The sequence below is a fragment of the Diabrotica virgifera genome, chromosome 2 (genome assembly GCF_917563875.1).
Source record: "Diabrotica virgifera virgifera chromosome 2, PGI_DIABVI_V3a".
NCBI classification, from domain to species: domain Eukaryota; kingdom Metazoa; phylum Arthropoda; class Insecta; order Coleoptera; family Chrysomelidae; genus Diabrotica; species Diabrotica virgifera.
In genome coordinates this window covers 221,871,253-221,885,108 of record NC_065444.1, presented here as the reverse complement: position 1 = coordinate 221,885,108, position 13,856 = coordinate 221,871,253, and the positions used below count along the sequence as shown (strand labels likewise).

Genomic DNA, 13,856 nt, shown 5'->3' with positions numbered 1-13,856 from the left:
CTTAGTAAACTATTTATAGATCACGAATTATCTATTATTTGACTGGCTGGCTTCGAGGTGGTTTCAACCCTACAGGGGTTGTTTTCTTTTTCAGTTTTTCAAAAAAGTATGTCAGCACAGCACATATTTTTGAAGTGAATACTTCTTACTACCCTGTATGGAATTTTGACGAGAATAAAACGGATTTGGCGTCATTCGAAAACCGAGAGGCGTGTAGTAACCTTGCGGTATACCGCAAATTACATATCTGTACAACTATTTTAGCCTTCTTAGGTACAGATCCCGAATTTTCTATTGTTTGACTGGTTTAAGGCCAATTTAAGTATAGATCCCACATTTTATATTATTGCGTGAATTTATTCAATTTAAAAAATATATATAGTGCGGCACATGATTTTATGCTAAAACTTAAACAGGATCCGAATTTTCTATTCCTGACTTGCCTAGGGTGGTTTCAACCCTGTAAGGGTTGATTTGTTCAGTTTTTTGGAAAAATACAATGCGACAAATTGTTGATGGTAAAATTTTTTTAAGGTGTTGATTAGATTTAATTAAAATTAAATAAAATTAAATAAAAATAAATAAAACTGAATAAAATATAATAAAAGTAATTATTCATATATTCAATAATCATTCATATTTGTTCTAGGTACCAGGCACTAATTCTAATTCTAATTCTAGGTACCATCAGTTAAAATGGTAAGTTGGTTTAACCTTCGACATGATTTGTGTGACAACATGCCCCTAGATGGGGCATGTTGTCACAGTACCTGGGGAAAATTGTCACAGTATTACAAAAATAAAGCAAAAAAGAAATAAAACGTTTTTATTCAAATAAAAACTCACAAACTTAGAAAGAACTACATATCGTCCTCCGAGTCACAATTGTGGCACACATAAAATTGGTTTCCATTGGTGCAGTCTGTATGTGTCCATTGTTTGCATGCTGTAAATTGGATCTAACTTTCATTAAAAGCACTACAAACTTAAGAAGTAAGAAGAATTTCTTACTTCAATATGTGTTAAACCTAAGTACATATCAGAAGCTTTTTTCAAATATTGTTCTAGTTCGATTTCTTCCCTCTCACAGCACACGAGTTGAGATTTTTTGTATCCCATTTGGAGTGTTATATTGGTCTCTGGCGTTCTTCTGATAAATCTTGCTAAACTCCGATAATGTCTACCAAAATCTCGTGCAGCTTTCCTAATAGATATTATAATAATATGTTCCTTATTTTTTACAGCTTCTGCTGCTCTCAAGAAAACATCCAAAGGTGGAGTAACTCGATGGGTCTTTCGCTTGTATGTTCTAACCATCTGAAAGTAATTAGGTATCAAAAGCAATAAAAATTGTTTATTACATTATAGTCGCTAACAAAAGCATAGTCTGAACAATAATTATGATATTTGTAAAACGGATTATAGTCTCAGAACAGCAACACTATCGTTGCGTAAGCAACTAGATACCTACCTATAAAACAATCATTTTAATCCTGTAGGCATTAAATCGCTTTTTCACAAATACGTTTACTTTTGACAAATCCATAAATGATTTACCCTGTATTCTGCACCAAACTTGATTTTAATACGTTCTAAAATAATTTCAACAGATTTAAATGCTGCGGGGCAAGTTGTCACAGTGACATCTTGCCCCGTATAATTTGTGACAACTAGCCCCACATAAGCTTCCGTAACTGAACGTCAAATCAAAAATATTCAAATGAATAAATATATTAAAATATGCCTACATTGTAGTCTACAAGATTGACAGTACCCTTTAAAATATATTTTTCTTACCTTGGTTTTACAAATTCACTCACAGAATGACTGAATATTAAAAATTTTACATGAGAAGCGCCAAAACACATTCACACAAATAAAAGAAATAATTACTTGCCGATCTCTGAAATATTTTGTGTGGGATGAATAGGATCTTTCGAGTGTAGATGGCACAGCGTGTTAACTTCACAAATAAGGTAAAAAATCGGCATTGTGACAACTTACCCTTGTGACAGCTAGCCCCGGTCTCCTCTATTATAAATAGGAATTAATGTACAAACATATAAAAACAGCTAAAAATACAGAGCTAGTTCAACACCAATGAGTCTTCATTGAGTTACATGTACAAAAAAAGAAGAAACAACTTTTTCCCTTTCCGTTATTGTCCCTATTACAACAAAGATATTTTACTGAAAAATGTATCTCACTTTTATGTGGTTAATATCATAATCGTCACTATACATCCAATTGAATAACAAAAGGAATCGTTAGACAGAATATACGCTTCGTCAAGTATGAATTTTGGTTATTACACAATGTAATCGCAATTGTGGTCAACAGATAAACACATTTTTAAATCAATTATATTAATTGCTCCATAACTCACTGACAACTAAGCAAACGCAAATTCGCTTTGAAAATTAAACGAGTGAATATGTAACTGTATAAACCGTGTCCATGTCCATGTCCAACCCTAATATCTTTTGTGTTTCACATTTTTGTGTACTACTCTGTTGTGCACGATTTATTTCAAACTGAGTGCATAACGAAATCTTTGAAGTACATATACAGGGTGTATTCGAGAATAGTGCGTTTCTTAAAGGTATAGATAGGTAGAAGGAACCATGTAGAGCAAAAAAGTCTTATAACATTTTTTCTAAATTCAACCGTTTATCCAAAAAACCAAAATACATTTTGGTATGCAAATTGAAATCTGACAACTATGTATACAAAAATCTAAATATAGACAATTACAATTCAAAAATAGTTGCAGCATGGGCCATTAGTATTTACATTAAACCCTGTCTTCCTCCTCAACAAACAAACAAATTCTTGTTGTGTTTGATTTTCGAACATAACTATTTTGCAGGTGCCTACCTGTCTGACCTACATTTCTGGTGTCAACACCCTAAGTCACAAACAGTTCTTGTACAGTGATGCCAGATTATTTAGTTTTATGAAAATAAAAGTTCGCTTATATGGAGAACAATGTAATTATTTTTTGGAAACGGTTAACTAGACTTTTTTGTTCTACATTGTATATTATATCCATACCTTAAAGAAACGCACTATTTTCGGGGACACCTTGTATTACTTTTTGAAAAGAAAACCTAAGCGAGTAGATGAAATCGTGTTTTTATCATTATGTCTACAGGTGTGTAAAATTTCTTTCCTGATACTGTAACTTTCTTCAATGTTACAATCTATCCTGGGGCGTAGTGTAAGAAACTAAGTAGGTAGGAGAAGGGTAAATATAGTAAATACTAAATTCAATAGGTATTATACACCATTATAATCATGGCATCCACACCCACACTCCTAGCGGACTGGTTGCCGCTCTCTTTGGGCTCTTCCGATTCATTTTTCGTGGGGAATCAGTCCCAACTAACATTTTGGTCTTAAAATTGGTTGTGTGACTTGCTGACTTCTACAATTTCTCCATTTGTTTTTGTTTTTGATAATGGTTCTCTATTCTCTGATTAACGTCCGTAATCTTCTCTTCTAAAGTCCGTTCATCTTCTTAAGGTCCGCGGCGTCGTTCAATTTTGTCGAATTCGACTAAATGGTAAAAATTTTGATCGTGCGTGACCGTGCATCCAACAAAATCGTTACGATTTTACCACAGAGAAACTGGTTTCTATGTTGCAGTACTGCAGAAATCGATGATTTTGTCGAACGACACCGCAATATATTGTGAGTCGCCGGATTAAGTTCATCAATCTTTCTTCATCTCCATTATGTGTCAAGTACATTATTTCAGCGCCATATGTGACAACTGGTCTAATTGCTGCTCTGTCAATTTTCAGTTTAGTATTCTGAGTAAGCTTCTTATCTTTGAGGAAGTTGTTGTATTTCCAGTGGGTTCTGTTTCCCGTCAGGATTCTTTAATTGATTACTATGCTTCTATCATTAGTTTCATTCTTCTTCTTCTTTAGGTGCCGTGTCTGTATTCAGACGTTGGCCGTCATCATGTTTACAATTTCCTGAAATCTCTCTCTATCGGCTACTGCGCGAAATAATTCTTCTACTGTGCAGCCACACCATTGTCTAATATTACGTAGCCATGAAAGTTTCTTTCGACCAATCCATCTCTTTCCCTCCACTTTTCCTTGTATTATAAGGCGAAGCAGATGGTATTTAGGTCCTCTAATTATATGGCCGAAGTATTCTGTTTTTCTCCTCTTTATGATGCTTATGAGTAGACGTTCTGAATTCAGCATTTGAAGAACATCTTCATTGGAAGTGTGCGAAACCCACGATATCTTTAGGATTTGTCGATAGCACCACAATTCGAATGCTTCTATTTTGTTTAGCATTGTGGTTTTTAACGTCCATGTCTCACAACCATACAATAGGATAGACCACACATAACATTTCCGCACAGCACCTTCTTTCGAATATTCATCGACAGGTTTCTGTTACATAAAACTGGTTTCCAGGTCATAAAAGCCTTCCGTGATATTTCGATCCTAGTTATTATCTCTTCATCGCAGTCACAATTTACATTTAACCAGCTGCCAAGGTACTTGAAATGATTTACCTGTTCTAACTCCTCTCCATCAAGAGAAAGCTGACCTTGATCTATATTAATCTTTCCAACTGCCATCCACTTTGTTTTTGAAATTTTGATTTTAAGGCCTCTCCGATAACTTGCTTCACTGACTAGATTTAGTAGTGTCTGAAGATCTTGTAAATTTTCAGCAAGAATGGCTTTATCGTCAGCGTATCTAATATTGTTGATTACTTCTCCGCCTAGCCTTACTCCCTCTTGTCTGTCATCCAAAGCATCCCTAAAGATTTCTTCAGAGTACAGATTAAAAAGGGTGGGTAATAAAACACAACCTTGTCGTACTCCACGTTTTATCGGTAGTTTTTCAGTACGACTGTCTCCAATTTGGATAGAGGCTACTTGATTGTAATATAAGTATTTCAGCAGTCTTATATCGTAGTGGTCAAGTCCTGCTGCCTGCAGGCAATCGAATAGTGTATCATGTTGTACTCGGTCGGATGCCTTCTCGAAGTCGATGAAACAAGCATAAACGTTCTTTCAGAATTCACAACTTTTTTGTAATAGAACGCGCATACAAAATAGTGCTTCTCTAGTTCCTAGACCATTTCTAAATCCAAATTGCTTATTACCCATTCTAGTTTCGCACAGAAGGAATACTCGGTTTTGTATAATACGTAAAAGTATTTTAAGTGTGTGACTCATTAAACTGATTAGTCTAAAATCGCTGCATTTGGTGGGCCTGCTTTTCTTTGGTAATGTTATAAACAGTGACTCCAACCAATCATCTGGTATTTTTCCTTCGTTGTAAATTTTGTTAAAGAAAGTAGTCAAGTGAAGTAGGTAATGTTTTCCTCATCTAAAAGTTTAAGTAGCTCAACAGGGATTTGATCTGGTCCAGGTGCTTTATTGTTTTTGGCTTGTTGTATTGCTTTTATGACTTCCGACTTCAGTATACTGGGACCTCTGTCTTTTTGATTGTCACAGGTAGTATTTGGAGCATTTTCTCGAGAAGCATCCTCAAAGAGGCACTGATGTGTCTCTCCCATTCTTTGCGCTGTTGTTCGTGATCACAAATTTTTCCGTCTGCGGTTTTAAGTACGTGAGCATCTTTCTGTTTTCTAATTCCGGAGATATATTTAAGTTTCTTGTGGAGGTTGAAACTGTCATGCTTTTTTGGAGGTCTTCTATTTCTTTACATGAATTCTCGAGCCAGGATTCTTTGGCCTGTTCAATTTTTCTTTTTATGAGTTTGTTAATTTCACGGTATTTGATAATACATATTTCTATTTTTGTATTTTCGTCGAACTTCCATCAGGTCTAGAATTTCTTGGTCCATCCAGTCATTTTTTGCCAACATTGTAGGTGTTTTTAAAGATTCTTTAAAGATTTATCTGCTGTGATATGTGTTCTTCATTAGTTTCATTAACTGAGACCAAAAGATATTTAATGTGTTCTGCCTTTTCATACTCATATTCGCCAATATTTCACCTTTTCACATAACTATATATTTTTTCTTGAGCATATCAGGTAGCTTTTATTTTGGTAGCTCTTATTGTGAACGAATGAATATGTAACTGTATAAACCGTGTCCATGTCTAAGTAAAGTACTTTGTGAAAAGAAACCCCAAACTACTACATGTAGGCTATTGATTATGTACTATAGAAAGGAACTACAACGTTAACGGGGTTTTATTATTTCATATGGTCAATGAATCTCTATATATGAAAAAACCGCGGAGTGCTACCATTTAAAGGGGTGCGTTTTTGAGAAATGGGTGAATTAGTCCCTGGGCACAGGTTACATTAGGGTGAGTTCTATGCACTTGTGGTACAAACACGCCTACATAAAAATTGTTTCCGGTTAAATTTCCTATCTAAATATAGCTTTTTAAAGTCAAAGATACATTTTTTTACAAAAATATATTCAAAACAAAAAGCACAAAGAAACCCAAAAGAAAGAAATTTTGTTTTTTGTCCCATAACTTTTGTCCACGGGGATATAGGTATAGACATTGCTTCACAGAAAAAAAACTTACATCATTTGTCTTTAAAATGATGTTTGGTAGAGGTCATTAGGATTTACAGTTTTCGAAATATGATTTTTCAAATTTCGCCAATCACAGCAATTTTGGGCAATTTTCCTCGTTATTTCGCAAATATTGTTCTGTAACTTTTTTCTACGTAACTTTAGGCATATGCAATGGTACATGTAAGAGGAATAGAAATCAATTACCTTTAAAATGTTCTACTGTATAATGTTGTACGACTTCTTTTAAAGAGGTTATCTTTTCCAAGACTTTATACTTTTAACGAGTTTTTATATGTTTTACGATTATTTTTTAAATTTCCCATTATAACTTTTTTTCTACATTTAGGTATATATTATATAATAAAAAAGAAAGCTTATTCTGTTTACTTTAAAATGGTGTATTATAAAAAATTCTAGGATTATTTTTGAATGATATGCTTTTTCAAAATGTAATAAGTACTTGCAACGATTTTTGATTTTAGGATTATTTTTTAAATTCCTCATTATAACTTTTTTATGTGATTGTGTGTTATGATTGAATCTTATTTTTTATAGGTAATACTTTGGATCCACTTAACTCGGCCGGACAAACTTCCAAATATGGATTAATTCCAATATTTACTGTCAAAGCTCCTGCACCACAAGCTTTGCTTGAAAAAATAGCATGTAAATGTACCAAAGGATGTACAAAAAACTGCGGTTGTAGGAAGATAGGAATTAGTTGTTCCATATTCTGCAAAGGGTGCATGTGCATGGGTACTAATTGTGGGAACTCTAAGATAACTGGTTTTTTTTAAATGTCAACCTTTAATAGTTATTTATGATATAAGTGTTAAAAGTACACGTTTAAGGCACGCATGTGAAAGTTTGCAGAATGAGCGATAGCGAGTTCTGCAATTCACATGAGTGCCTTAAAAATGTACTTTTTAACACGCATATCATACAATATTTTTTCTATAAACGTAATTACAGGACAATATCTACAAAAACTTTTACTTGAACGTGACTGACATAATATATTATATATAGTATATATTATAAAATATTATATAATAATATTATTTTATTTTTATATTATATTATAAAAATCGCTAAAAGTATAAAACCTTGAAAAACCATAATCTCTTTAAAAAGAAGTCGTACAACGTTATACAGTAGACCATTTTAAAGGTAATTGATTTCTATTCCTATCACGGGTACCATTGCATATACTTAAAGTTACGTAGAAAAAAGTTACAGAACAATATTTGCGAAATAACAAGGAAAATTGCCCAAAATTGCTGTAAGTGGCGAACTTTAAAAAATCATATTTCGAAAACTATAAATCCTAATTACCTCTACTGAACAACATTTTAAAGAAGAAATATGCAGGTTGTTTTTATTTAAAGCAATATCTATACCTATGTCCTGGTGGACAAAAGTTATGGGACAAAAAACAAGATTTCTTTCTTTTGGGTTTCTTTGTGCCTTTTCTTTTGAATATATTTTTGTAAAAAAAAGCATCATTGACTTTATAAAGTGATATTTAGATGGGAAATTTAACCAGGAACAATTTTTATGTAGACATGTTTGTACCAAAAGTGCATAGAACTCACCCTAATGTAACCTGTGCCCAGGGACTAATTCACCCATTTCTCAAAAACGCACCCCTTTAAATGGTAGCACTCCGCGGTTTTTTCATACATAGATGTCCATTGACCATATGAAATAATAAAACCCCGTTAACGTTGTAGTTCTTTTTAGCTATCTTATTTTGAATATAATCAATAGCCTAATGAACTCGTTGCGTTTTTTATCATTCTGTCTACAGCTGTGTAAAGTTTCTTTCCTGACGTTGCAACTTTATTCAATTTTACAATATTACTTTTTATTCTCGGACATAGTGTGAAACTAATGAAGACATTACATAAACAATCGAAAAATGCCACGAACACAACACAGAACTCCACACCCTCTTCGTAGATTTCAGACAAGCCTTGTACTGTATTGAAAGAAATAAATTATTTATTGAAATGAATAATCAGGATATACCGGCAAAGCTAATCAGATTAACAAAAATGACTATAGATGGACTTCGAGTTAAAGTAACAACAGAAGAAAGTACCACAAAATCAATTGCAATAGAAACAGGAGTGCGATAAGGTGATTCCTTGTCAACCACACTATTCAACATAGCAGTAGAAGGAGGAAGGAATAGCGTCTTTCTTTTTATTGAAGAATATTATACCTTTTTCAAATATGAATCTCATATATTATATATATTATATATAAAACCAGGCCCGGCCCCAGGGGTGGGCGAACTGGGCGGCCGCCCAGGGCGGCGAATTTAGGGGCGGCAATTTTAAGAGGACAGCCAATTTTTGAAATTGAAGAAATAATAAATTATGTTTTTAATATTATAAAAAATCAATATTATGAACAAGAGCATCAAAAATGCAACTGTAAAATCGAGAATTATTAAGTGAAACAATAACAATTGCAAGGTTTATTCGACGGGAAATCGACAACACTGCCTTCTTCATCGCATAATAATAGTGGGACCAGCACTAAATTAAATTCACTGAATTCACTTAAAATTAAATTTACTGAAAATGGATATAATAATTTCAAAAATCTGGCTGAAGCTTATTGCTAAGCTGACATACAGTCGGAAAAATGAAAGAATACCTATGAACGAACATATAAAACACGCTGTATTTTCATGTCACCGTGTCACAAAGAAAATTGCCCAGCGCAAGTACATGTAATAATAATTATTACATGTACTTGCGCTGGCCAATTTTTTGTATGACACGGTGACAGGAAAATACAGCGTGTTTTATATGTTGGTTCATGGGTATTCTTTCATTTTTCCTACTGTAAGTTATTTTGCAAAAACTTAATGAACTGAAACTGAGAATACCTTTGGACGATATGAGAGGACAAGGGTATGATAATGGGGCAAACATGAAAGGGAAGAACTTTTTGTCCCATGTTCTAGCCATTGACTCAACTAAGTCGAGAACGATGCTGGTATAGTCTTACAGTTTGCAGTTTCTTTCTTTTACTTAGTCACAAAAATTTACAACTTTTTTTCACCATCTATTCATCGTTGGGCTATACTAAAAAATCATCTTTCTAGCATAACATTAAAACCTTTGTCCGAAACTATGTAGATGGGATGTAGATGGATAGAATTGATTAAATTACTCCGATCAGATACCAAATTGAAGAAATCTACCTTGAAGAAATCTATGCTCTTGTAGAAATCACTGTCAATAAAACCAACGATAAAATGGTTGCTCATGAGGCAAGCTGTTTGGAAAATTACATACATGATTTTACTTTTCATTGCTCTGTGGTAATAGGTATGGCATGACATTTAACTTCACATCAACGTAGTCAGCAAATCACTGCAGAGTATTGATATTAATTTGAGTGTATCAAGCTGTCAGTTTATTAGAAAAAACAGAAATCCATTTAAAGTCTCTCAGAAGTGATTTAAAATTCTAGGACTATTTGACAGACGCAAAAGAGTTCCATCAAAGTTAGAAATTGAAAACCCAAAAATCAGAGGCACACTAACATCAAGAGGAAAGTGAAAAGACAATTCGGCTATGAGGCTGAAAATGAAAGAATGGACCTAGATCCAGAGACGCGATATATATGTTGACTTCTATTTGTGATAGATTTCAGCAAATTAAGAGCTATGGAGAAATTTTTGAGTTTTTGTACGACATAAACCAAACTAAGCATATGACTGCTAGTGATTTATCAGATAAATGTTTTAAGCTATGTGATGCTTTAACTTTTGACGAGTCAAAAGATCTAAATTATGCTGATCTAAAAGATGCACTCAAAGTATTTTCCACGATTGTGAAACCCAAGAGTACACCTCTAGAGACATTGAAAATGATTAGAGAGTATGATTTTGATTTCGCACCCAACGTTAGTGTTGCTTTGAGGAGTTTTGTAACCCTACCAGTGACAATGGCCTCTAGAGAGGGAAGCCTTTCAAAGCTAAAATTAATAAAAAATTACTTAAGATCAACTACGTCCCCAGGAACGTTTGAGTGCACTAGCGACAATCTCTATTGAACACGAAATAGCGGAGTCCCTGGATGTTTGAGAATTATTAAAGATTTAAAACACTTTCTCGTGCCAAGATAAAAAGAGTAGTACTTACTTAGAAAAGTAAGTGTGTAATTATGGATATGCATAGTGAGTTTTTGGATATTAAAGCATGTTTTAATATAATAATAGTAATGTAGTAAAATTTCATGAAAATATTGCAAATATATGTATTTTTAAGCGTGTATCGTTCAAATACAGTGGGAAATGGCGTGTTAAATAATTTAGTAAAAAGCACACATCAATAAAAATACAGTCCTGATTTAAGTTGTCGATCGCTGAAGGAAGGTGGTGAGTCATGGGTCAACCAAAGGGGGTGGGGCGGCGCGTTCGCCTACCTTGACCAGGGCGGCAAAATCCCTAGGGCCGGGCCTGTATAAAACACATTCTAACTCATCCAAAGAAATTAGCCAAAGACGAGTATTAAGTACTTTAGCTTGTACCTTGTACCTGTTAATATTTTTTAACATTTGCTATATCAGGAATCTGTATATAAATTAAATTAACTTTATTGTGATTGTCACAGACAATGGACGTTTTACGCTATTGTGTACACGATCCAAGCATTTTTCTCTCTCAGTAGGTGGCCAGGTTTGTATTTGACGTATACTGTGTTGAACGGCATTATTTCCAAGTTTGTAACTCCCATTTGACTTTGCTTGGCACGTGTCGAGTTTTTCGTTTTTGTACATTTTGTATTTATCTTCAATAAAATATTTTTATTACTCGTTTTATTACTATTATATTCTTACTTTAAATAAACTGCTCGTCAAAAGTTAGAATAGGATATAGAAGGGATATCGAAAATCATGCTCATTTTCATAGCTGATTTTTTCGAGAACATTTTTTTTTTATTATTTGAGATTTTTCTTTAGTATTTACACAATTGTGCAAAGGTTTACTCAAACTTCTTTTTTATACTTATATTTACCGGGTGGAAGAAAATAAATATTTTTCTTATGTTAAGTTTGAGACGCCCTGTAGGGAGGATGAGGTACAAATATGAGTATTCATCAGAATCGTATTGTAGTCTTATATTTTGTGAACATTTTGTTTTTTGAATATCCCTGATGTCTTTAGAAAAAAAGAAAATAGACTGTTTTATATTTTAACATGTGTTTTAACCGAAAGGGTATACATCGATATTATGTATTATGTTGTAGTCTCATATTTTGCGAATATTTTGTTTTTTAAATTTCGCTTATATATTTAATAACAAAGAAACGAGACTGTTTTATTCTTTAGTATGTGTTTTACCTGACGACATGCGATACGTGAAGAGGCCATGTCTTGTCATACCACTAAGATGAAATTATTTTCTACATAGAGTGCGAAAGGAACAGAGTGTTTAAAGAAAAAAAATCGGTGTAATGTACCTCTCGCTCTTTAAACAGCCTCCACGTAGACACCAAATCCGTACTTATTCTCAAGGAAATTCCGCTACAAAACATCACAGGGCCTCCATTAAACAATCTCGTCTCTCTTATATTACGCTGTCCATACCGCTTACCTGGTCGACAAATAACTCTTAAAGGTGTCAATAAGAATTGTTTACCTTATGTGCCTTTCTGATTTTAAAGTTTTGTTAACTGTTATTTTTTATTGTTAATTTAGTATTGTTTCAGTTAAAACACCTGTTAAAGAGTACCTGTGAGTTAACCACCTATGACTATGACCTATGACCCCAGACTATGGATGAAATAGCTGTTGATGATGATTATTTTGTGACAGGGTAATTAATGTTGTTCTGAAGCTATTTTCTTGTGGCATTTTTATAATCAAGTATATTCAAATGGGAAATAAGCCACAATTTTACCTAAAAATGATTTTATTAACGTTTCGACGCCCAAGTCGGGTGTCGTTGTCAAAATACAAAATAATACTAAATAAACAAAAATGTTGTTGCTTAGTAAAAAATTCTTCTAATAATTTATTTAATCTGACTCATTTATATCGGCAATTCAGACACGTATTATATATTTTAAAGTAGACGACTTTAAAATGATATTGCCAATATTGATGAGTTGCGTTCCTGGGACGACTTTACTAAAAGACAGTTCATTCGATTACATGAAATCAATCCCAATTACAAAACAACGACACCCGACTTGGGCGTCGAAACGTTAATAAAATCATTTTTAGGTAAAATTGTGGCTTATTTCCCATTTGAATATACTTGATTAGGGTAATTAATTTACAAAACGATGTTTTTTTTTCTTCTAATCTATAACGGTATTTCTCAATATTTTATTTGTTGCATAAAAAACTTGAATTCCTGATCTAAAACTATTTCTATTAATTGTAAAACCAGTTGCTTCATCATCACAGTGGCGGATCCAGAGGGGGGGCGCGGGGGGCGCGCCCCCCCCCCCCCCTCAGTTAAAGAAAGTTATAGCCTATACCATATTTTTAAGTTTAAACGAAAAATTTGATTTGGAAAAGTCGTTAACAACACAAGTTTAGTTTAATAATGTTTTGATAGTATGATGATTTTAAAAACCACCAATGATGTATATTTCTCGCGGTAAGAGGTAACGGATAGTCATGTGATGAGCGATGCAGCGGTGTAAACGGGAGTTAACCAGCCGTCTGGACGCTGACGGTGACGGACTGGCGGGTAGAGATGGAAAATACCGCTACTTTCTGGTATTAGGTGACGGCGTTCCGTGACTCAGCTGTAATAGGTGACGGTATTATAATAGCTTTGTTCCAGCAGAATGTAGAACTGATGTTGAACTGATTCAGGATCGTACTGAGCGTGCGCTTTACATAAAACGCGTACGGTTTTATGTAAAGCGCACGCTCAGTACGATTCTGAATCAGTTCAAAATTCTGCTGGAACAAAGCTATTATTTTTGTCACCTATTACCTGACAGCAGGAGACTGCTATCCCCTCCCCAGCCCTTCGGTATTATGGGTCCTGTCTGAGTATTTCAGCATTATTTATACAAATACTAAAATAATAATAAATACATTTGATATTTTATCATTAATAAAAATGTAATTTTCAATCTGCTTTCAATCAGCTTTTAATAGGTAAACTAATTTAATACCTTATTCTAACCATAAATTGTGGCCGGTAAAATTGATATTTTATAATCAATATAGTTTTATTTTTCAGTAAAAAGTATCCTTTTATAGTCTCTATACTCTTAAAAATAGTTAGGTAGTTTTAGCGTGATTGGCCGTAAAGACAGACAGGAAGAA

General features: G+C 33.6%; 1 long non-coding RNA gene across 1 annotated transcript; it reads right to left on the bottom strand.

Moving 5' to 3' along the window:
* Nucleotides 1–809: 809 nt before the first annotated feature.
* LOC126880395 (uncharacterized) lies at nt 810–2,287 on the bottom strand. Its single transcript, XR_007696581.1, has 2 exons — nt 2,005–2,287; nt 810–1,317 (listed from the first exon to the last, which is right to left on the bottom strand). It is a non-coding gene; the product is annotated as an uncharacterized LOC126880395 (long non-coding RNA).
* Between the last annotated feature and the right edge of the window lie 11,569 nt (nt 2,288–13,856).